The sequence below is a fragment of the Amblyomma maculatum genome, unplaced genomic scaffold, assembly GCF_055883805.1.
Source record: "Amblyomma maculatum isolate TAMU_Amacu unplaced genomic scaffold, ASM5588380v1 scaffold_18, whole genome shotgun sequence".
NCBI classification, from domain to species: domain Eukaryota; kingdom Metazoa; phylum Arthropoda; class Arachnida; order Ixodida; family Ixodidae; genus Amblyomma; species Amblyomma maculatum.
Genome location: NW_028146743.1, coordinates 4,725,442 through 4,749,171, shown reverse-complemented (window position 1 = coordinate 4,749,171; position 23,730 = coordinate 4,725,442).

Below are 23,730 nucleotides of genomic sequence, written 5' to 3'. Positions count from 1 at the left end.
GTTGTTAAACAGGAGTGAGCTGTTATATTTCTCCACAATCAATTACAAGAAATTGCTTCTCAATATTTCTTTTCCTTTTTTCAAACTTCTGCAAGCAGTAGTTGGCACTGCACCATACTAGTTTTACTACTTGCTTGATTTTATTTTGTGTACTATGTGCATTGTAAATGCTTATGTAATGCCACGAGGTTTCATTGCTATGTGGCATGAAAGCTACAGAAATAGGGGGTTCCATCTTTCAATATTATTTTCATCACTGTGTTAAAAACATCTGACCCTTTCATGATGTTTTTTTTTTCAGAGAAACATCCCATCTCGGACTAAAAGTTCAAGTGAGAATATCGCATTAAACACAGTAACCATCACACTGCATGGAGCTTGTACTATCTTTAAGACTGAGAGGAAGCCTTATTATGCCATGAATAAAATTTTTTGAATCGGCTTTGCAGTCACTGGTTTCATCGTGGTGTGCATCTAAACATGGTTGGGTGTGACCAAATTTGAGCACCCAATGGGCTATTATACAAACCTATGACCCCAGCCGTTTATTAGTAGGCTACAGTCATTACGCCCCGATTCTTTTGCATATGCATAGTCACATGTATGCTAAATCATTGCAATTTGTGAGCTTATAGTGAGCTCAAAGTATATTACTGGATATTATTGGCTATGATCATTGCGGCCTGCTTTATAAATGGACAGAAACCTTCATATGCATATATCCTTAGCAGGTCCTCTGGGGATATTCGACATGGATCTCCATGGGAGATCTAAACAATTTCATTTCGAGATCAGTCGGACGTTCGTAGGAGATCCATCGCTGGTCGGCGGATCTCCCACGGACATCCGTATATCCGAGAACAGACGTACGTCGAATGTTCACTGGATGTACAGTGGTCTACTGGGAGACTTTATTGGGCTGACTTGCACCCTCAAAAGAACTAAGCAACTTGGCGGCGGCAGTAGCAACAAACTTGCTCCTCGATCGTCGAACTAAGAATGCCCGTCGCACTTGTCAACTCTCAATTTAAAGGCTGCTCAGAACAATCAAGATAACGTCGCAAACTGCTACTAGCAAAACCTGGAACATTGTAGCAACATACGCGGCTGATCGGAATCTTCGAGACAGATTTCGGCGCATCTTGCACGACAAAGAAACTGATAAAGGTGCGTCTCGCGACATCGACCATCAACAAACAAAGAATACAGAACTGATACACGATTCAGAATCAGAGGGATAAGGCCGCATGCCGGCGGCTGCCAAAAACAGCAAATACAGTTTTGTAGGTTTCGCGGCAATATCTCGCACCAGAGAGCCATGGACGACCTGTCGGCACTGAATGTAGGGGCGAAAACCTAAAACTATGTCACAAAATTTTTAATGGATGTAGTGCCCGCTTTAGAGGAGTATAGACACCAATCTTAGAAGCGTCAGACGGAATACGGTTGTTTCTTGGTTATACAGAGATGTTCCCCAAGTAATCCCAACCTCTCATTTTGCCGCAAATATATTTTAATTTGATTTATATACTACCAAGACAAAGACTTCGTTTTTCAAAACCCATCGACAGTGGCATCACTGTGAAGAAAACGTGTACATAGGTAAAAACATGACGTCATCAAACAACTGTGACAAGGAGTCAGCAGAGCAAAGACCAGTGATGGCACAGGATACATCATCATGTCTGCCCTGTCTGTATCGACTGGGTTGCCCAGGGAAAGCTCTGCGCTTCTGCTCGCTTGACTCGATGGCTTTTCACACTGTCTTCGTTGCAACATGTTACAATTACTTCACTTGGCGCCAATTTCGCGGTCGGCGTGTTTTTCAAGAGCATTGCTCGGGTATACTTTGCGCACGCGGTCCACAGATCGGACTCCGAAAAGGGGAAGCACAATTTATTTACTCGTTTGATTGACGCCGCACTCGGGCAACTTGAACCTGGTGTACATTAGGGCTGCCGACTGTACTCGGGTTCCAAGAGTATTCCTGCACAAGCGCACAGCTTTCGGTAATGGCGCCACCCGCTGGCGCTCCAGGAGAAGTGAACTGTGCTGCCGCTTCCTGCCTACCCTAGACGTCCCTTGGCCTAGCTTGTTTCACAACGAAGAGGCAGTGGAGGACGCTTCGGAATGGATTAACACTGTAATAAATGTAGGACTTTCAGGCCGCTTTACTGGGAAGCCTATCATATAAGATATACATCCTTTATTCCAAAGATGCCTTCGGCAGAGGAGCTAGCAGACGCCAGGTGGGTCGCCCAGGATAGCAGCAGCAAAGTGGATGTAGAAAAAAAGCTCAATGTATCGCAGCAATCACTCTACCAGCACCTCAATATTGGTCAAACAATACTCCCAATTTATTCGTTATTCATGGTCTTTTGTACGGAGTTGTTATGCATGCGAATACAGTCACAAGCAAGAGATTACCGATAGCAGAGGCTATCGAAGCCGATCGCGGAGGCCACAGCTTTGCATGCCCAGGTCGCCTTGAGCTCCAGATGGCGCCACATGCTTGGCCGGCGCCACTCAGTGCTGCGTCGGTACTAATCAGCGCCTGAGCAGACATGAGCATGGGCAGGATGGGAGTCACGCTAGTCATGGTGGCTGACGTTTGGAATCGGGCCATGCTTTTTTTACTGCTAGAACTACTTTTTTTCGGATGCAACTTAGGAGTTCACAGCGCCGAAAACCGGGCTGATAGAGCAGCATCTTCATAGTAATCAGTATATTTGTTCAACATTCTAACCAGCGAATATTTCCTGCACGCAAACCACCAAGCACTCATGGCTGCTTTAGTTTCCAGGTTTCTTCCTTGAAACGCTGGCAAGCGGATCGAAATCAATGTGCTCGGCAGTGTCAATAACATCCGCGCCTTCGGGCAAACAACTTTGGAGAACTTATTATGCTATGCTTAAACACTGCTCGTCAATGACCTTTTCTTGGTCGCGCGATCGCAAACAGACGAAAAACGCTACCCGCATGCGTCATTCATTCATTCATTCATTCATTCATTCATTCATTCATTCATTCATTCATTCATTCATTCATTCAAAAACCTTTATTCATGAGGATGGCCGGAGGCCTAGAGGGGAATGGGGTGGGTTAGGTGAGGTTGAGAGTGCCAGACTCCGACATGAAGTCTAGCAGGGCACTAAGCTTGCGCTTGGCGTTGGTATTCGGGGCTGTCCAGTCTTCGTAACTCTGAATGTGGTGAGCAGATATGTAGCGTGCGCGGAAGCCAGCCGTGCCAGGACAGGTCCTGAACAAGTGCTGCAGGTCAACGGAGTCAACAGGACAGTTGGAGTAGCTGATCTTGGTTTGGCGCCATTGACTCAGGATGTCCGGTGTGTACGCTGCACTGGCTCGCGCCTTGTGAGTTAGAACTTGGGCAGGACGAGAGAGGCCGGAAGGGATCGGAGGGGTAATATCGGGCACAAGGTCCCGCAGCAAACCCCTCCGCTCACATTTAAGCCGCGTGATGACAGAGTCCGGTATGATGGAGACAGGAGAACAGTAAGGGTGGTCCGAGTTGGTCGGGCCCACATCAAGGCTTTGCCGGCGCTCTTCCTCTAGCTGCGCTCCAGGGGCCTCGTGGGCCATTCTGTTCCCAGTTTCTTGTGCGTGATGTCCAGGTGTCCAACAAATTCGTACCGAGACTTGTGGGGTCTCTCGCAGGTTGCGGCAGCGCTGTTTGGTGCGGTGTTGTACTGAGGCCTTGTAAGAACGGGCTTGCAGGGGTTTTATAGCCTCTTGACTGTCGGTGTAGATGTGGATGAAATGATCTGTTGCTTTGGTGCAGTGTTGAAGGGCCTCGTCGATGGCCGTCATTGACTGTGTGTGTATGAGTTGCTAGTTTTGCCAGCCGGAGGCGCTCTAGTGGCGCGCGTTTGCATATTTGGGGTCATCGCGCGCTCGTGTTTTGGAGAGCTCGAAACCGAAACTGGTCGTGATAACGCCCTGCTAATTAATTAATTGAGACGCGTTGGGGCTTTTTGGGTCGCAGCCCCTGGTTTGGACCATGGTGGATCGTTTAGAACAAAAATTTTTGCAACAGAAAATCAACATGTCTATTTTCTTGAAATTCAGCAATAGCACAACATCACTCTTCCCTGCGGGCAGGAGGGGAGAAGCGTTTCGGGGTAGCTCCGCGCTCGGTTGAAACGCTGATTGGTGGACACGCCGCGGCCTGGCATGAAGTTTTTCGCGTCGCGCTCAATGCTTAACCGGACGTGATGTAGCGAAAAAGTAGGTTTGCTTGTTTTTCTTTCGTCCCTAGACGCTCTAGGGAATCGCTAGGTGCCCGCCCGCTCTGGCAGCGCGCGCGATTCCGGTATTCAATTCGTGGATCTGGCAGGTCGCTGCTGCATGGCTGCGGCGCGTTACGTCACCGAGGTGCTCGACAGTGGCGGGCCTGCGCGTTTACGTGAACGCGCTTTCGGCACGCCGATCTGTGCTGTACGTTGGGCGGAATGACGTAGATAATGGCGACGACCTGCGGGAAATCGCAAGCACCGTCAAGTTAAGTATACATTGCGCAAAATTGTCTCGCATTTTGCTTATTTATAAGTGCTGTGTCGCATGTCTTTCCCCACGTGCTTCCAGGACCTCGTGCAGCAGCAGCTAGTGGCATGGACGCTCCTCGTGTTAAAAAAAATACGGCCACGGCTATGAAAGGCCTCCACGAAAACATCCGCCGTCGGCAAACATCCGCCGTCGACTGCTATGCTGAGGCACATGTCTGCCGTGCGCATTGTCAACTCTGATTGAGGTACAAGAACGCAGATTTCTTTGTCGAAAGTTTTGTCATATGTTGCGCATTCATCAAGTCGCTATGTTCATAATTCAACTTTTTTCTACTCTTTTACAGCTCCGTTTCCTGTATGCTGCGAAGAGGCTGAGGATTTTCTTTGTACGCAGCAGCCTATGGTGAGGGATCGCGGCATCGATCAGCCCTCCAAGATCATCGCCGCAACCCTCGTAAATGTCTACAGTGGAAGCATCGCTACAGCATCCAGGGCAGCAGAACCAGGCGCTGTGCACGACATAGTGCACGACTGTTGACGGTGCACGGCAAAGGGCCACGGACGAGTGCAGGGCGTTTTGTTCGCCACGCCGTCACGTCGCTGCGGATCCAAACGGTCCTTTTCAGGGTCGCCCCAATGTTTCCTGGCAGACCGCAGGCCTGCACCCCCCCCCCCCCCCCATCCCGTACTCCTCTTTCCTCTCTATTTATGTTGCACATGGCTTCGTATCAAACGCCGTGGCCACCAAAATACCTTGCGCGCTAGGCCTTTTTACCAGGTTATACATAAATACACGCATGTATAATCGTGTCAAATTTCATTAAAGAAGTGTTACAGTGCTTATTACCTGCCTCCCTCACGCATTCTTACCAGACTTCGTGCAGCAGCTGCAGAACATGTGGCAAGCGTCACTCTGCTGCCGCGATGAACGCCAACTAAACCTATACAACAGGGTTAAAGCTAGATTTTTCTCAGTGCGGTGCAGCTTTGCTCAGTGATGTTAATAGATGCATCGACATCTTATATAACAATTGCATAATCGTCTTGAATATTACTTCTTAAAGTACTGTACTGCATGCTTAATTCCCACTTATCTCGTGCATTCCACAGCTGCGGCAGCTAACACGTGGCCAGCGTCGTTCTCTCCAGTGCTACAGTGACGCAAAACTATAGGCCTCGCGATAGGCTACAACAGACAGCGCGGCTTTGTTCCGCTGTGTATTTTTTTAATAAATGCATCACATTTCGAAGGTTATAGTCGCCATCCAAGGATCACTTAACTCGAGAGCATGGGAAAAGGCAGACGTGTACGCACCAGGATTCGATACCATGCACAACGCCATTTTTTTTAATAAAACATCCGACGCGCTAGGCGTCCTAGACAAGGTTCCAGTGCAGTGTGCCTTTGTATAGTAACCATTCATGGGGGGAGCGGTTGTCATGTTTTCAGTTCACTTTTGTTGGCTGTTTCTTAATTAAAAATTGTCATTGGTCTCTGTGTCTGTCATTGTTTCTAAAGCGCTGCTCTACCCGAACCACGTACGTAGCGACGGCATGCACCGCGGCAGCATGGCTTTGTTCCAAGTTTAACAAAACAGTTTAGGCCAAATCAAAATCAGAAATACCATTTTCAACTTGGATATTGGCCCCCAGTCAACAATTTGGAGTCCAATTCAATGACAACAGTTTGAGTTCTGTTCAGCACTTTGCCAACATTTCGTAGAATTAAGGGAGACGGAATTATGAGAATAGCATGCATTTGTGAAAATCGAACAAACATGCTTCACATCTAACGAACATGTCATGCAATGCTAATAATATAAAAGCTCAATATTCTATCAGGGAACACTATGGAATCTCCTGGTAGAGTATGGAGCACACGTTCGTAGAGTTATTTTCTTGAATTAAGCGCACTCACAAAGGCATGATTGAAACAACTGAGCAGATGCCGATATCTTCAGAAAAATCTAAAGTTCACTGTTTTGTGTTTGATGAGACATATTCAAGTCCCATTCAAGGAATCAGGTTAACAGTAACAGAAACAAATCTTCCTTTATATATTTTGTTTAGTACCTCAAGGAAGATTATTAGGCACACTTTTGCTGAATTTGTACATAAATGACATAATTCATATTGGCAACAGTGTTCAGCTCATCACGTATGCTGATAATAGTGTGTTTATTACTGGCTTTTATCTCAATGAGGCTGTTTTACATTGAAATTATTTACTTGAAAAATCATTTGTCTGGTCCAATTGCATGGAGATATAAGCACAGAAAGACTTGTTTTGAGCCTAAAATAAGAAAATTATGTAAGAGATGGCTACCGATTTATAATAAAAATATTGACCTTGTAGAAACTCGCATAAGTTTTAGTGTGAATTTTTTCATTTGAGATAGGAAATTTATGTAAACAACACTCCAAAAAAAAGATTTCTTCAATGAGTGAGCTTTATCTTGATGTGGTACTTAATTTGCCTTTAATTACAGAAGTATCCACACATAAGGTATTGCAGTTTTGTGTGGGCAAGCACCACAAGAGCAAATATCAATAAAAAGATAATCCGCAGTAAATGTGTGTTTCTTACATAACTGATATTGACCGCCAGTTGAAAACATTACAACTCCTTGCCAAATACAGTATAATCATTTTTAACTATGAGTGCCACTTGTTTAATGTTTACTATTTTTCTTAGCAGGACAGTCAAAGCTTTCTTTATTCGATGGCACTGCTGCCATTTAAAGCCACTCCGTTTTTACCTCAATTTTCCGACCTCTGGTTTCTCCTGCACTTTCACACTCGGTGCAACCTGCAATCAATAAAACACAATCTAATGGTCTCGCCAGTGGCGTAGCCAGAAATTTTGTTCGTGGGGGGGGGGGGGTCTCACGTTGCAGCGCGTCCTCCTCCATATAGAATTTGTCGATGGATCAAATATGATTACTTCCAGCCAATAGCCAATAGCCATTGTGTATTAGGTGCTGCAAACGAATTCTTGAATGCCACGCAGTACGCACTGCCAAGACAAATGTAAAATATTAACTTAATTATAAAAGAACATATATGTATATGACAAACATTGTGGCAGAAATAACTGACATCAGTGCTTCCCTGATTCTGTCTGTTGAATAAGTACGGAAAATATTAAACGAAATCTAGAACTATATCAGTTCGAAACCAGCAAAGCAGTGCATACCGCTGATAGGAAAACGTAACGGCCAAGAAATGAACACTTTGACGGGAAATGCTTTATTGAATCTGTCATCCAAGACGCTTGTTTACATTTTTGTACACGTCCAACGGCCAATGACGCTGTCCTTTTTTCTATTTATTGCACAGGAACACCTGTCACCGGTCGTATACTGTGGGTAATTTAAGTGAAATTATAGTCGCAACAGAGAGCGCACAGAAAAAGCAGGAGAGTTCCGAAACATATGTACATACAAATGCGAAGATATAATGGAATATTATAAATGAGATGATACAACTTGATAAGGGCAAAAAATTATCACTGGAAACAAACTTCACTATATGTATGCACAGAACCTCGCAACGTGACATTTAAATATACGTACAAGTCTCCAATATATCTATGCAACTAAGCAAAGTCACTGCATATGATGCGTCAAACAAGGCACATAAACATGTTGCGCAATCACAGATAGTAAAGTTTAAGCACAGAAAGACAGACGATCTAGGCAAGAACAAAGCTATGATCGCCACGCTTCGGTCGCGACAGCACCATATGGGTAGAATAATAGAGGAAGAATGGAAAAATCAATACATTAAATGTAGATTTTAACTGCCTGCACAGCGACAACAGTTATTCTGTACCCAAAATTAAAGAAGGGTATTGCTTTGGTTAAAAAAAAGTTGCAAAAAGCAGGACAGATGTGTTTAGAAAAAGTTTTATTACACATTAGACATTCAGATTAGACAATCACATCATTGGAGACAATCAAACGTGATAGCAACACATTGGAAAGCTAACTCGAAGAAACATGGCTGAATGCGCGCACGAACATAAACATATCTCATCCCATGACAACGGAAACTCGCTGTGAAAATGCACGCGTGAGCAAGATTGGACGCAGCAGCAGCTGCCTTCGTGCTGCAACTCGAACGGCCATAGCCAGAAAGCATTCAAAGAGCTGCCAGGCAGAATTCACTCGGTCAGAGAAAACGAACGCGCACCGAAATGCGCCGCGTGATGGTGGGGGCAACACAAGAAAAACGCATGCGCTCTGGCTGACCTTGTCAGCCCCCGGGTAGCGAGAACAAGTCTCAATGTGTCGTCTTGCATAGAAGTCAAAGTATAAAAAATAACTAAGAACGTAGTTACCTTTAGTAGTGCCTTGACATGGACGCTTTGGCGCAGGTGAAAAAAACGTTGAAATTCTTTTCTGTGACATGGCGACAGTGACCACGGTGCTTCACCTCATTAGACCTCGCTGCGTGCTGGGAGCGCCCTTGGTTCGCCTGAGATGTCTCTCGCCGGGCCGATGTTCCCGGGTCCTGGCTCGGAAGCCGAGAAGAAGGAGAAGGAGCAGGAGCAGCCAGGGAGTAGAAGTGAAGAAGAAACGTTTTATACAACTTTTTAAATGATCTGACGAAAAAGGAGTTTCGGTGGAGACAATCTGCCGTTTAAATATGGTAGGTTATCCCCAATTCTCTAGCTGGGGAAACAAAGTTTAATCTGTACAGTCCAATCAGCGGGGCACAAGCATGGACTTGAGATGCCGCCCACTGCCGAGGGTGTGCTTGAGCCTCCTCTCACATCTTTCAGTGGCGAGGGCTAGCTTCTCCGATGTCGATGACAATTTTGTGCATGCTGGCGGTGGAAACCCTTCACTAAGGTAAAGTAGCCGGAGAAGTCGTCCGTTGGCTGAGGTCATTTCCTTGGCGTTACTTCTCAGAAGTTCACCCGCGTGCATCGAGAAGTCGGCGAGCAAGGTCAATGCTGATCGGCGACGCGCTTCCAAACCTTTAAACAAAAGAACAGGTTCCCGTGGTCGTCGCCGCGGGTGTCAATAGGATTAAGGTCTGAAAGAGCAGCTCCTCTCCGTCTCCATCGCGAAAGGAGAGGGGGGGGGGGCTTGGGCGCCGCAGTAGGAGACAAAGGATCACTCCGCCGCCGTCGGCGCCGCTTCGGTGCCTTTGGTCACGGTCGCTCACCGGCGCCCGCAAGGTCAGTTTCTGTTTTAAGGGGGATTAAGGTCTTAAAGGGCAGCTCGCCTCCGTCTCCATCCCGAAAAAGGGGATGGCGGGGAGGGGGCTTGGGCGCCTCATCAGGAGACAAACGGTCACTCCGCCGCCATCGGCGCCGCTTCGATGCCTTTTGGTCGCGGTCGCTCACCGGCGTCCGCAAGATGCGTAGGGCGGCGCAGAGCGGTGTAGGAAAAAAAAAACGAGGTGCAATAAAAAAACCAAAACGCTCCTGGGCCAATGTTCAGCTCCTTCTCTTCGGCGCGTAGAAAGAAGCGTGAAAACGAAAAAAAAAACAACCACAAACAAAAAGCGCAACCACGGAGAGAGCATAGTGTACGGGGAGAAGGGCGAGGGAGTACCACTAGGAGCTGCTACAGCACGGTGAGGATTCGCAGAAGGCACGAGAAAAAAGAAAGCCCCAAAAGAGAGACACAGGGATTTTGAGGAAGCGGGGAGTCGAAGGCGAGGGAAATACCGCCTTTGAAACACTGAGCGGGAATGGCAACCTGTCTTGTTTGGTCGTCCACCCCCACCTCCGCGGCCGGCGCGAGTTGACGCGACGAGCCCGCTCGCTATCTAAACGCCCTTGAAACTTAGTGCTCGGAAATGGTTCCTGGCTTTACGTGACTCCGTCTGCATGGGCGTTGCTACGAAATGTAGCCCCCAAGTTCGTAATGTTCGTGCCGAAATGCATTTTCGAACGAACCGGAAAAAGATATTGTAGACAAAACCCAGAATGCTTTCGAGCGCCGGTGGTTGTTTTGGTCGGCGGTGCATGACAGCTAGAAAACATTTCGGGGGGGGGGGGGTGAAGCCCCATAAGCCCCCCCCCCCTGGCTACGCGCCTGGGTCTCACTGATTGAACTTAAACAGGTATTCCTGAAATAGTAAAAGCAGCTATGAATACACTTTTTAGGGTTGTAAAATCAGAAATGTTGCAAAAGTTAAAGAGCACTGCAGAATCTGCATAGGAGCAATGCAAAAGAACGGGTGCTGCTGCAACATTACATCATCCTCCATCGATTGACACCACTCATTAACCTCTACCACTTCTCAATTACGACTGCTGTAGACATGATTTTGCAGACACATTCTGCTGACGCAGTCTGCAGACAGAAATATTTGAACATAGCGAAGTAATACTTTTGCATTAATAGATCTTCCAGCTGCAGGGTCTCTAATTCTTGAACTTTTTTTTTAAATAATGTGTAATTTCTTTGTCCTACTCTGCGGCTAACGTCTGCTGCTCCTTTGTAAATAGGTCCAGGACCTAAGTGCATGAGTTGTTCTATGAAACATTTAATTTAGCTCTTGAAACTAATATGCTCGAATTGAAATCAATGACTCTGGATTGGACTTTGAAATTAATTGCAAAATTTTTAACTGCAAAGACTATTGAAATCTAATATGTTTGTGTGTATTTTTACTAGGGAGCGAAATGCACCAACTTCCTTTAATATCTTAGCCAGCACACGCACAATGCATCATTGAAATGTAGTTTGAATTCCAGTTTTGCCATGCATAACAATTATCCATTCAGGTTGGATGTTCATTAGGAATAATAATGATAACTTGTAAGATGACCAGAACTTACCAGCCCATAATAAAATAAATTGCTTGTTTACAAAGAGTTAAAACTATGCAGTTGGGACTAAGTACTTATTCCAGCTGGGAGGTCATCTGGAAACTGGAAGACATTTGATTATGGAAATTCAATTAGGACTGAAAATTCTAATTGGAAAGAATGAAAAGATGCCTAAATGGAATGAGGGCTTCAGGATTAAAGGGTAAATTCTGGAAACGCGAATGGATATTGCAGGACTCTAACAGGATCTAGAACGCACCTTTTACAAATGAACACTTGAAACTTAAAAGAGTACTGGCTGATACTCACTGCCACAGCTCTCAGAACAACTGACAGCATGGGCAAAACTACAGTAGGTGTTAGTGTAGTATACACCAGTGTTGTCCCTGCGAAGTGAAGAGCCAAAAAGCAGAGGACTGCCATCCTTACTACTGCCAATATAAAAGTCCTTCAGAGTCACCCCATTGTTTCCTGGCAGATCATGGGCCTTCAGCTTCATCGTCATGTTTTCTAATGTTTAGTCTTTTGTAGGATGTATCAGTCCTTCAGTGGTCTTTCATGCAACTCTGCATGACTAATCCACCGATTGCAAAGCCGTTAACCAACAGAGATATCTTTCACTTCATGTGTGGCACAAAACCATCATGCATAAAAGAGGTCATGTGTCACTATTCCGTCTTTCTTTACACTTTCTTTAGCACACTCTAAAACCGTTCCTGCAAAAAAGCTATAACTTCTTTTACGCAAAGCGACATGACAATTATTGTAGCTTGAAACATTTTCAAAACGAAAAAATAAATGCATGAGGCGGCTCACAACCATTGTTTTTTGTAAAATTGTGTTGCTTCATAGGCAGTAACTTGAACAACACTGAAAACATTTCTACATTGCTTTGAAACAACCTAGGCGAAAATCCTAACTGTTGTAACCGGTTTAAGGAACAAAGTTGCAGTTCATACCAGTTGGATAACAATGGATCCCTAACTGGAATTCAACTGGGATCAATATTCATGCGTATAAGGTACCCGTTGCATGCGAGCCTCGCTACCTGTTGATTTCTTTGTTTACAACTCGGAAAGAACACAAAAACGAGGGCACAAGTGCAGATAAGGCGCATGTTTGCAGTCTCCATGACCGGTTGTATTTGTTCCTTTATCTCATGAAAGCACGCCATTTCTAAACCCCAATGGTGTAGGCCTGCGACATCTGGTGCAGTAACGTGGGGTACTCCCCCCCCCCCCTTCTCATACACATATCTGAGTGCAATACCATCACCTACTTTGTCCTCAAGGATTTCTTCGATGGGGGAAGTTCGTTTTTCGTATCGCACAACATGGTGCAAGGCAAGACATTTTTTTCCTTCATTTCTTTTTAAGACTAACATAACAAGCATACCCCACAACTGATAATAAGCTATATTACAAGGGGCATGTCATATTTTTTCTTTTCTTAAGAAAGGTGCATTTACGAAGAACTAAAAAGAGGTTTTTGACAGATGAATTTCCAGATTAGGACCACGCAAATAAAAGGGCATATAAAAACTATGAGAATTGCAACCTTTGAGCATGTAGAAATACTTGGTAACACGTACAGTAACTAAGAAGTGGCAAAGTGGCAGATGCGACGAGGATTATAACATGGTGCCATTGTGAACTATTCCGTTTACATCAAGCATAGCGTAGTGCCAGGGAAAACCTCGAGAACTGGCCAATGTGCTGTATTGCAGTTCATATTTTTTATGCTTCCACAAACTCTTCATAAGGACTGTTGAAAGCTTTGAACATGCACAAGATAACTGCACTTACATCGACCACAGTGACAAAGAATAAAGTAAATACAAACCAGCTAGAATGTTAGACTGAGCGTTCACATGCAAATATAGGCATAGAAATGCTATTTGAGAAATAAGCATGCTAATAGCAAAATGACAACTCAAACACACATAAAATAACTAAAGTTGCAAAAACAAACAAGCAGTCATAATTGAGGCCTTCAATGACTACGCTGTAAATGACAAAGTTTGTAGAGGGACAAGCGCATAATTAAGTCTGCTGCACAAACGAAATAAGCATACCCCTCGATCGATTCATTAAACAATAAAGAAATCACTTGTGTAAAAAAAAGTGGGAAACACTGAAGTCATCTTGCTTTGAGCAACTAATTTCAGATATCATAAACCTTGTTTTGAAAGCGGGCATTGATCTAAAGAGCATAAAGCAAAGAAAAAAAAGAAGCAGCCCAAAATGCTAAAATTTTCATTTTTCGGTCTTTAAGGCTTCAAAGCAGCTACTTGGTTTGTCAGAATCCACGTTTTTTGCCAGCTCACCTTTGAAAGATGATAATGCAGGATCTGAAAGCGTGCACTGACTCATCATAGGTTCTCCTCCTCACAGAATACAACCTCCTCCTCTCGCAGGATACAACAGACACTCATATATTAGGAAGAGCTGCAGGCTGGGGAGAGGCTCTAGAAAATTTCAATCTGGGGAACTCCAGTGCTGCCCAACTGTTGGCCTCTTTGAGTTCATTGCTAGCCACTTTAGTATGAGGTGTCTCAGCCAAGGAATTTCGATGAAATATGCTCTATCAGACTGCTTGTCATAGAAGGATGTAAGCTTCAGAATACATACTTTAGGGCTTGAGAAGTTCCTCAGTAGAATAAAGAAATCTCTTCACTTCAACAGGGCCAGATATGTTCTGCGGCTTCTAAAATCGCTTTTGATTTAATGCAGCAACGGCATAAAATCTATCAGTGCAGTCCAGCACTCCTTTATTTTCTTCTTGCAATGAAAACCCTGAACCTCATACATATTCCCCTACCATACTCGTTTTTAATTTTTGGGGCCTGTCTACTGATATTCTGAGCTCATTTGATTTTACGAGTTTATGCTCAATAGCATTACACACTGTGGCCACAATCATCTTTGAGAAAGAGCTTTAAATCCTTCAACTTTGCCCCCACTTTGTCAAGGTATAGGTGCTTTGTCTGCAAATAAAGTTGTACAGAGTTTACTATTTCAGGTACTGCATGCTATTGGTGCTAGCAACATAGAAAAGCAATGTCACAGACTACTGTAGCCTCCATGCAAATAAAATGTTACCAATGAGCAGTGATGCCTTGCTAACAGAATAAATTTGGTCTCAAAGTGGTCTCCAGCAGCGGAATGACAGTGGGGGTCGTCTGGTTTGATTTCATGATGGACTGACTTGTATCTCTCATTTTAACAATAACCTTCTCCTACAGCAACAAAAGAGAGAAAGAATTCTCTTGGAAAAATAACTTAAGGCCCACAGTATTACAGCACGTGAATTGTTTTCAATATATTTCTCTAACTGCGCTTCCTAAAAAAAGCATCCATGCCTACTCATTTCTCTTTGCATTCTTGCCCTCCCCCCCCATTCCCACCCACACTTCCCTGAGCACTGCACCCGGTGCAGTCCACACACCCCTATAAGGACTGCAAGATTTCTAACCTCTCCTTTATGCTAAGAAAATGCCTTTTTATATCCTGAAAAGCAATCCCACAACATCTGGACAGCCTGAAATTCAGCAAATACTCGTTTTATTCATCTCTACACCTTAGTAATGTATAAGTATTTTTATTTTGCTGTTGATATAGTCGCATAAAAGGTGGCATATGCCCAGAAAATTATGTTAAAAATTGGTTATAGTGCATGCTACCTTTCTCTTTCATAAGTCTTTTGCAAACTGAAGTGGTGGACCACATTAACTTATTCATTGCATTATGCCATCATTGTGCAATTAAAAAAGTGTCCACTTGGATATATTCACAAGTGCTATTTTATAAATAATTGTCTTTAAACTCTGAGGTTGTGTGAAAGAGATATCAAATGGAAGGTAAAATAGTGTAGCACATATATAACTTTATATGTGTTTGTAAGTGTAAGGTATAGCCAAATAATAATGTGAAGAATTTATGGACTGCCAGTAATCAATGTAATGAATGACAAACGTTTACTCAAGGCAATGAAGTTATTAAATCATTTCAGTGTTTTTTATGAAAAACAAATGTAGTGTTTGAATATATAATAAACAAAATTTGTGATGGCAGTCAGCAGTCTGTTTCAGGCTACAAGTCCAGTTAAAAATCACAATTGACACATGATGGATGCAAAACTTGTTGTCGTGAAAGAAATGCAGAAGATGTAAGGCGCTGTTTATTACATATTAGACATGTGAAGGTATGACAAGCTGAAATGGTCCATGCATTGCATTAGAACAAGAACTAAGTCATAAAGATGCATGCATCACATGAATCTCAATTTGGCAGCAAACATATGCTGACACTTACAAAACATACAATGCCATTACTCTTCATGTGATATACACTACAATGTTTTCATGTTTTCGAAAGGCTATGCACAGTTCTGTACTACTTAGAAAGTACATATCTTATAATGCCCCTAGTTACCCAAATATAACATGACTGCCTTAGTAACAATGTACATTTCTTCTTGTTAGCCTAAATCCTGAGGCTGAATGTCCTGAAATCTCGTTGTATTAATTACAAATTTATGATATGCTCCATCAACTTTATTTGAGGTATGAAGGCATTATGCTCTAAGGGCAAGATGGGGATTAGCTTTATTAAACTTAATCTAAAACAAGCCCTGATCAATGTGAAATGACTTACATTGTATTATAATAATTGTTGGAAAGGCACAGTCAATGGGAACGCCACTGTTGGAAAGGCGTAGTCAATGGGAACGCGTCAATCTTGAACACGTTACGATCCCGAGCCTCGCCGGTTATGCCTCGCGAATCTAGTTCGGCGCTTTCTGCAGCTAGTGCTAGAGCCTCTGCTTCCTTTAGCGACAGGTCTTTTATTGCCAGAAGCTGCTTTTGTAAACTCTTTGATCGGACGCCACACACGATGCGGTCTCTGATCATTCTGTCTAGCATAGACGAAAAATTACAGTTCTGTGCTATTTGTCGTATAGCGACAATAAATTCCTGCACGGATTCTTCTTCTTTCTGATAGCGGTTGAAGAACTTAAAACTTTCTGCTATTTCGTTTGGTGCAGGATCATAGTAGCTGTTCAAGGTCTCGACTACCTTGTCGTAGCTCAACGAACTTGTTTTTGCTGGCGCTACTTTACTGCATAAAACTTGAACGGTCTTTGTCCCAAGGGCGGCTACTAGTAAAGCCCTCTTCTTTGCATCAGCTGAGATTTCATTGGCCTCAAAGTACGCTTCTACTTTCACCAGGTAAGCTTGCCACTTATCTTTTTCCTCATCGAAGTCCGGTAGCTTGTGACCCATGTCTGGCGCTGTCCTGGGCCCGATATCCTTGCTTCAGCCTCGTCACCACTGTTGGAAAGGCGCAGTCAATGGGAACGCCACTGTTGGAAAGGCGTAGTCAATGGGAACGCCGCTCCCGAGTGATGAATCTGACAGCGTAGCCAGGCCAAAAGTATGCCGCTTTATTTCCAGATCAAGGGGTATTATATAGTCAGAGGGGTGAGGGAAAAGAAGGAAAGAAAGAATGAAAAGATTGGTGCCGTTGCCGGTTCATAGATGGCGATAGCAATAATCATAGCCCAAATGAGAATAGGATATCCATTAGGCACTTAATTGTTTTTGGCAACAGGGTAACCAAAAGTTGAGAGGTCATCCTTTATTACTACAGCTTATTTAGTTTTTTTTTCTCCTAATCAACATATCACTCCCAGCATCATAATTCTGACCTAAAACATTTGTAGAGTTGAATGATCTAGTATCGTATCTCCATTCCCTTTGTCGTCAAAACTTTTTTTTGCCTCCTACAGTCATCGACTAGCTAGCTATTGCAGTTAGGATGTGCTTATAATAGCGCCGGCGCCGCGGTGTTGCCGGCCGGCATCATATGCATTCGCCGGCGCGTTAGTTTGGAGTGAGGAAATTAGGCCCTTTTTAGCCAATAAGAGCGGTCACAGAGCGCATTTTTGATTAAAACAGTTCATAATGAACTATTTCACTTAGAAAAAGACCGAATTATATCGGGACGCGTGGCAACGAGACGGGCGATCGTTGCCGAGAGCCAGCGCGCCTGAAAGACGTCGCACCAAGAAAGCTATTTTGCAAGGAAACCTTTTGCAAATATGCTAAATGTGCAGAAGAGCGGAATCACCGCACACATGGTGTACATTTGTCACTAGAAAATTCGCCAGCCGGCCTACGAACAGGTCAAACCGCGTTGGCTAACCTCGATTGTTTTTGTCGCCGAAAGGTCTCACACAGATCTAGATAAAGGAACAGCAATTAAACTCTGATTTCCCCGGAAATTCGTGCGCTGGGACAAGCTGGTTCGGAAACTTCTTCGCGGCTCGAAGCGTACATATGTTAACGTCGCTACCGTTTCCGCGGTGTCCGCACCGCACGCAAGCTAGGCCTGGTGGCTCTCCGCCGCCGGCCATCAGCTGGGCAGCTGCCGTCTGCTTGCGGCGCGCCGACGACAACGCCGAGCATGAGGCCGGGTTGCGTCCGGGCGCTCTCAAAAGCATGGGGAATCCAGAGACAGTCTAGGCAAAAAATAGAGGAGGCTATGGTCTAGGGAAAACCAGTGCGGACGTCAAAAAATATCACATGACCCTTGACGTTGTTTGTGACGTCATATATGACGTCACAAATTTTAGGCCGATCAGCGTTTTCAGCCGAGCTACCCCGAAACGCTTGTTAGGGGTACCCTCAAGGCTCGGCACTCTCGCCTCTTCTTTTCAACGTACCAATGGTGAAATTACGTCACACCTGCGACTTTACCCTTACTGAAATTTTAGTATTTATGCTGATGACATTACACTAGGGATCAGCCGGAGCAGCGATGCCGAAATTGAACTCACGCTCCAAGAGGCTGTGGACACGGTCATGCGGTTTGTAGCAAAATGTCGGCTTGCATGCTAGCCGGAAAAATAACAACTGTCTATTTACAATCCACGGTACCTGCGGAACGAGCTTAAAGTGGTCATACAAATTTCGGTACAAGGACAAAATGTTCCCCTGGCATCGGAGGTCCAAAGACTAGGTTTCCTCTCAAAGATAATGGCTATAACGGAGAAACTATTAAGAGGATTGAGCGACATGTATCTCAAACAGTTATCCTGGACATAAGTAAAAAATCTGCGCATAAACAAAGTAATTTATCACTAGTCGAATCAGCTATATCACGCCATACTTACCGCTTAAGGCAGCAGGAGAGAAATTAGACAGCCTCTTTCGCACAAGTATTAGAAGAGCCCTTGGTATCCCGCACTGTACTTCCACCGCTAGCCTCCAACAACTAGGCATCCATAACACATCCCACAAGGCCAATAATGTCCGTCGGAAGTCCGGTTAAAGTCCGCACGTCCGGAGCCGGAGCGGGACGACCGCCGGAAGAACGCAACTCATCCGAAAAAGGATCATCCGAATTGGGACATAAACCGGTAGGAACGAAACACAGCCGAAAACGGACATCCGTATTGGGGTGTCCGTAGGATTTACGAGGGATCATTTTTCTCGGATCAACATTCAATTATTTCAGAAAAATAGTCTCTCGATACAGACCTCAACAGAACCCGTGCTCGTCAGTTCATGTGTGGACACTGGTGGGCACTCATTAGTGGAATGGGCTACCAAGGGAATTGCGACCTGAGCGCACTCATTATAACAGCAATGTACCAGTAAAAAAGCAATAATCCCTGCCAGTCATTGCAATTTATATCAAGTTATCAATAGTCGCGTTTTCTCGCGAAAAGCTGTTTATTTAAGAAGCTGTCAGGGCAGTTCTGAGTTGTTCAGCAGTGCACTGGCCTTTTCGCACCGCTCGATCCTTGGACGCGCTCACAGCGCTCTGATCCTAATTACTACATTCATGATGTCACTAACCACAAAGAAACCTCCTCAGTTTATAAACTTCAATCGCACATGCATTGAGCCAGCGCTTCGAACGCACTATAACTATGGTATATTGAATGTGTTATCGACGTTTTATCCGCCATGTTTGTTTACATATCATAGATGGCTTCGACTTGTCTTGACTCAAAGTGTACAAATAATATTAATAAACTGCTGTTAAAAATTGTTTTAATACAAAATACGGCATATTATTTATTGTAACACATTCAATTTTTAACTGGAAGTTTTATTTTGGCTTAATGGGGTAACATGCCATATATGCGTTACTGGCGGTTCAGCCAACGTCTCGGCTAAGCCAACCTAAGCCTACGTCAGCCATAGCCACTAGCCGCTCAGCACGAGTGGCCGTGCTCTCACCGTAGTTTTGCTCGTCGGTGTGCGATCCACAATTCGGTGCATCTAGCTGTGTCATGGTCAGTAAACATCTTTTAATGCACCCATCAGGGTTTTTTAAATGCTCTTCTATCTGTCTAGTAATTAACAGCGCAAATTTTGGTTTTGGGAGTGGTTCATTTGGTACGAGTGTTCCAACGGTCAACACGGACCGCAAAATGCTTCTGTCGGTTAAACCGCTCGCTTATTCATGCTGAAATTCGGCACACGTATAGCATATAACCGTCTGTCTTTTTTAATACCAGTTTAGATTATGTACTTGCCTGATTCGACCACAAATCATTCGAAATCCTTCTGCAGCATCGTTGCTGCGGCGACCCATAAGCAGCCAAGCCTCGTTATCTGGGTCGCCGACCGCCGATGCTGCAGGCACAGGTTTCAGCTTGGTTCTAATCGTATCAGGCAAGTAAATTGCCGAAACTGATATTAAAAACGATACAGTTATGTACTATCTGGCAAATAACAGCCTGAATAGGTGAACGGATTAACCGATAGAAAGATGTTCATATTCGCGTTTAGCGTTACAAGTTGCACAAGTTAGCACGCAGCTCTGGTTAAAATCGCATACGTTCCTACTGTTTGATCCCAGAGGCACTGCTTTTATCTTTTTAGATAGTAGTAGTAGTAATCTCATCCCATGATTGCCATTCGCTGTGCAAATGTTTTGCGCGACCAAACAATTTTGAGTTCTCATTGTGGTATTTTGAACTGCATTTTTTTCTAGCTGCAGTGAGGAGCCTACACTCGGACTCAAGGGGTACCTCTGAGGCGGTCGCGAAATCGTGGCCGAGGCATTCATCGGAACGGTCAGCTCAACCCGTAAGAGCACATCTGACTAAGCACGTTCTTCTTGATGTATGTACATATCGTGAAATAAAACTTTCATTTCACTTGCGACTGGTTCTTTTAATAAACAATGGCCTGCCACTGTTTTATAAACAAATGCATGTAGAAACCACGCGGATTTGCTAGGTATGCATGCTACTATGAAACGTCCGAGAATAGTCCGTATGTCCGCGCTCGGACGTCCGCTGGATTAACTGTATATGTTCTGCGGTCTTGCATCGGATGGTCCGTAGGACCTCCGAGAGGTGACTTCGGGACAAAAACCGGCTGACCGATGGAGGTCCGAACGTCCGAAGCGGGCGTACCGACGGTCGTCCGTCGGATGTCAAATGCCGTGTGGGATGGGATGAGATCGCGGAAGCGGTGCGTACCTCAAAAGTAAAGTAGAACAGCTCTGTCTAACCTTCATAGAGAGATCAATAAAGGAAGAACTAGGGATGGACACTTGCGGAAGCGCCCAGCCAAAATCTGAAATAGACATGGCTGTACGGGACAGGCTATGGATACCCCCACTCCCAAAAAACATGCATCCCGAAAGCCACGAGGAGCATGAGGAGAAGAGAACCACGGTCACCCTGAAACCTAGATCTCCGGAGACAGCTCACGAAGTGGCTACAGTTCTAGCCTGCGCACAGCGAAGGCGTGTTTTGTAGTCTGCGAAACACTGCCATGCGAAATTGCAGGCCTGGGTTTATAGGTCCCCAGGCGAATCGAATATTACACCATTATCCAATCTCGCGAACTGTACAGCTGATTTGGACTCCGGCGCACACTGGCGTTTTCGGCAACAAATCCGCCCATGCCATGGCTCGAGGGTCCTACAACCGAGCCGGCGGCAGAGAGGGGGGCTTGGAGCACGAAGCTTGGAGTGTGGCAAATCTTACACCGAAATTCTACAGACCTATCGACTGAGTGTGAAGGTGGCTTCAGACCGGGACATTCCCACTCCAGCTCCTGGTGAGTCATATGCTCCCAGGAGAAAGATCATAATATACCGATCCCTCAGACGCTGTTGTGGTACATGCCCGTAGACGTAGTGATCCGGCTGCTCCAGCCGCATGGAGTGCCTGCGCGCCGCCTTTCCGAGCGATTTTTAGTTCGTGTGTATGTGAAAATGCATTGAGAGAATTGGACATTTATGTTCCTGGATGCTATAAAAAGACCACACGGGCATTTCACTTTATGTATAAGCCATAGCTTATACAGCTCGTTTGATGAGAAAGCCCTCTGCTTTGCTGTAAAATTAGTAGTCGGCACCACATGTCCTTATAATTGTGGGCTGCATAAAAAATTGTATCATGATGATATGTGATTCTAGTGAGTGATGACTTATTAGTGCGTGATAGACAATGACAAGTGAAAAAATCAATGTAAGTAATTGATGAATTAATGAATTAACAAAATTGTATTGAAAAAATGGAAAAGGCGATTCGAATAGTGAAAACGACTAGAAAAAAACGGCAATAGTTGACGATGCTAATTACGAAAATTTAAAGTGTAATAATCAATAATTTTATTAAAACAATTGAAATTATGACGATTTGAAAATAGGGGACTTAAAGGTGCTAAAGGGGTGAGTGATACGCTTTATTTTTCTTAGTGTGCATCATCAAGCATTGGCTCTTCATGCTCAAAGTTTTGGCTCCTTTAATCTCCCCATTTCATTTTATTTTTATTATTTTAAAAATTTTGTATTTTTATAATTGATGCTGTATTTTTATTTCTTTAATTCATCAAATAATATATTTCCATGATCTGGTCTTAACATTTTGGTTTCTTTAAACTTCTTTTTATTTTTTATTTATTTATTCCCCAACTTTTATTTTTTTATAGAATTTATCAAATGATTATTTACTACACTATTTTACCTCATCATCGCCTATCACACTGCAATCAATCATTAGTCACTCGAAACACAATTTGCCATGATACAATTTTCTTAAGTAGGCCTCGAATACTTCAGTCAGGCAGGTACCTGCTCTGCCCACTCTGGCATTCTCTGACGAAGCCCAACCACGCTTGGCATTTTTAGGTTAGAATGAATTTATTTCACAATTGCACACATTACGTTACACGCAGAGTGTACCTCCTCAATATGACACTCTGTTCAGACTCTTCGTCTGCCACCCCTCTCCCCCTACACCGTGCCCCTCAGACCCCTCTCTCCCTTCGAATGTCCTCCTTACCGGGTACATGGCTGCTTTGCGTAGTTCCAAGCTTCCAACTCCTCGAAGGTTCAACAGTTCCTAGAAGCCGACAACCGTTCCAGGCAACCGCTCCCAGCCGCGGAAAGTGTCCAGGTCGAATACACGGGCAGCAATGCAACAGAAAATAAAATTCCATTAGCGTTTTTTAAACACATCTTTGCACACATGAAACGCCACCGTGTTTGCAGACATACTTCAAGCAGGCAGGTAGCAGACAACACACTTGAGCCGCGTCTGCAATATTTTTGCTTTAGACTCGTCAGCAGACGTGCTGGCTTTCATATGTGTACAAAAGTGCGTAAAAACACCAACGCAATTTCATTTTTTTGTTAAATTGCTGAAAGAAGAGGGTTAGTAGAATTTTTAAAATTTCCGCCTCTGTATTAGCTCCATAGCCTCACCCTTCTACCGCAGCGGGAGGGAGGGGCGCTACGGTCGCTTTGCGATGAACTCGCGCCAGAACGGCGGTTGTTGGGCCCACTTCGCAGCGTGGCGCTCCAGCAGTTTTCCAGCTGTCTATATCTAGTAACGGTGGCTACATTGCAGCAAGAATGTTAGGTTGCGATATTTCAACCATGAACCAGTGAGTGATCGCTTGCCGCCGTTTGGAAGATGCGCGAATCAGTGTGGTGAGTACACGGAAAGCGAGCAGCCGAAATCTGTAAGTGCGCAGGTGCTTCTATCTGGTGAAGTAACAGAACACTAGCCCAATCCATCCGCCTTTCCGAAGCACTGCGCTGTAGAGCCTGGCTTTTATTCCACCAATGATCAACAGCGGTTCACAGGTGCCTCCGCCTCTAAATGCCATACCATTTAATAAACGTTTCTCCCTGCGATGATTCAGGAGCTGAAATCGGATAACGCAATATTTCTAAACAGTTGCAGCACGCCACGCGTGTTCTGAACCACTGATATCGCAACTGACAAAGCTAACGAACTCCAAGCGTAGGCGGTGGTGGGCGATTGAATAAATGTGGTTTCATCTTTTTTGAGTACATGAAAGTAAATGGCACTTTGAGCGGTCACTGCACTCCCGTAATAATTAGAGTGAAGCTTAGTTGTGTTTAAATGACT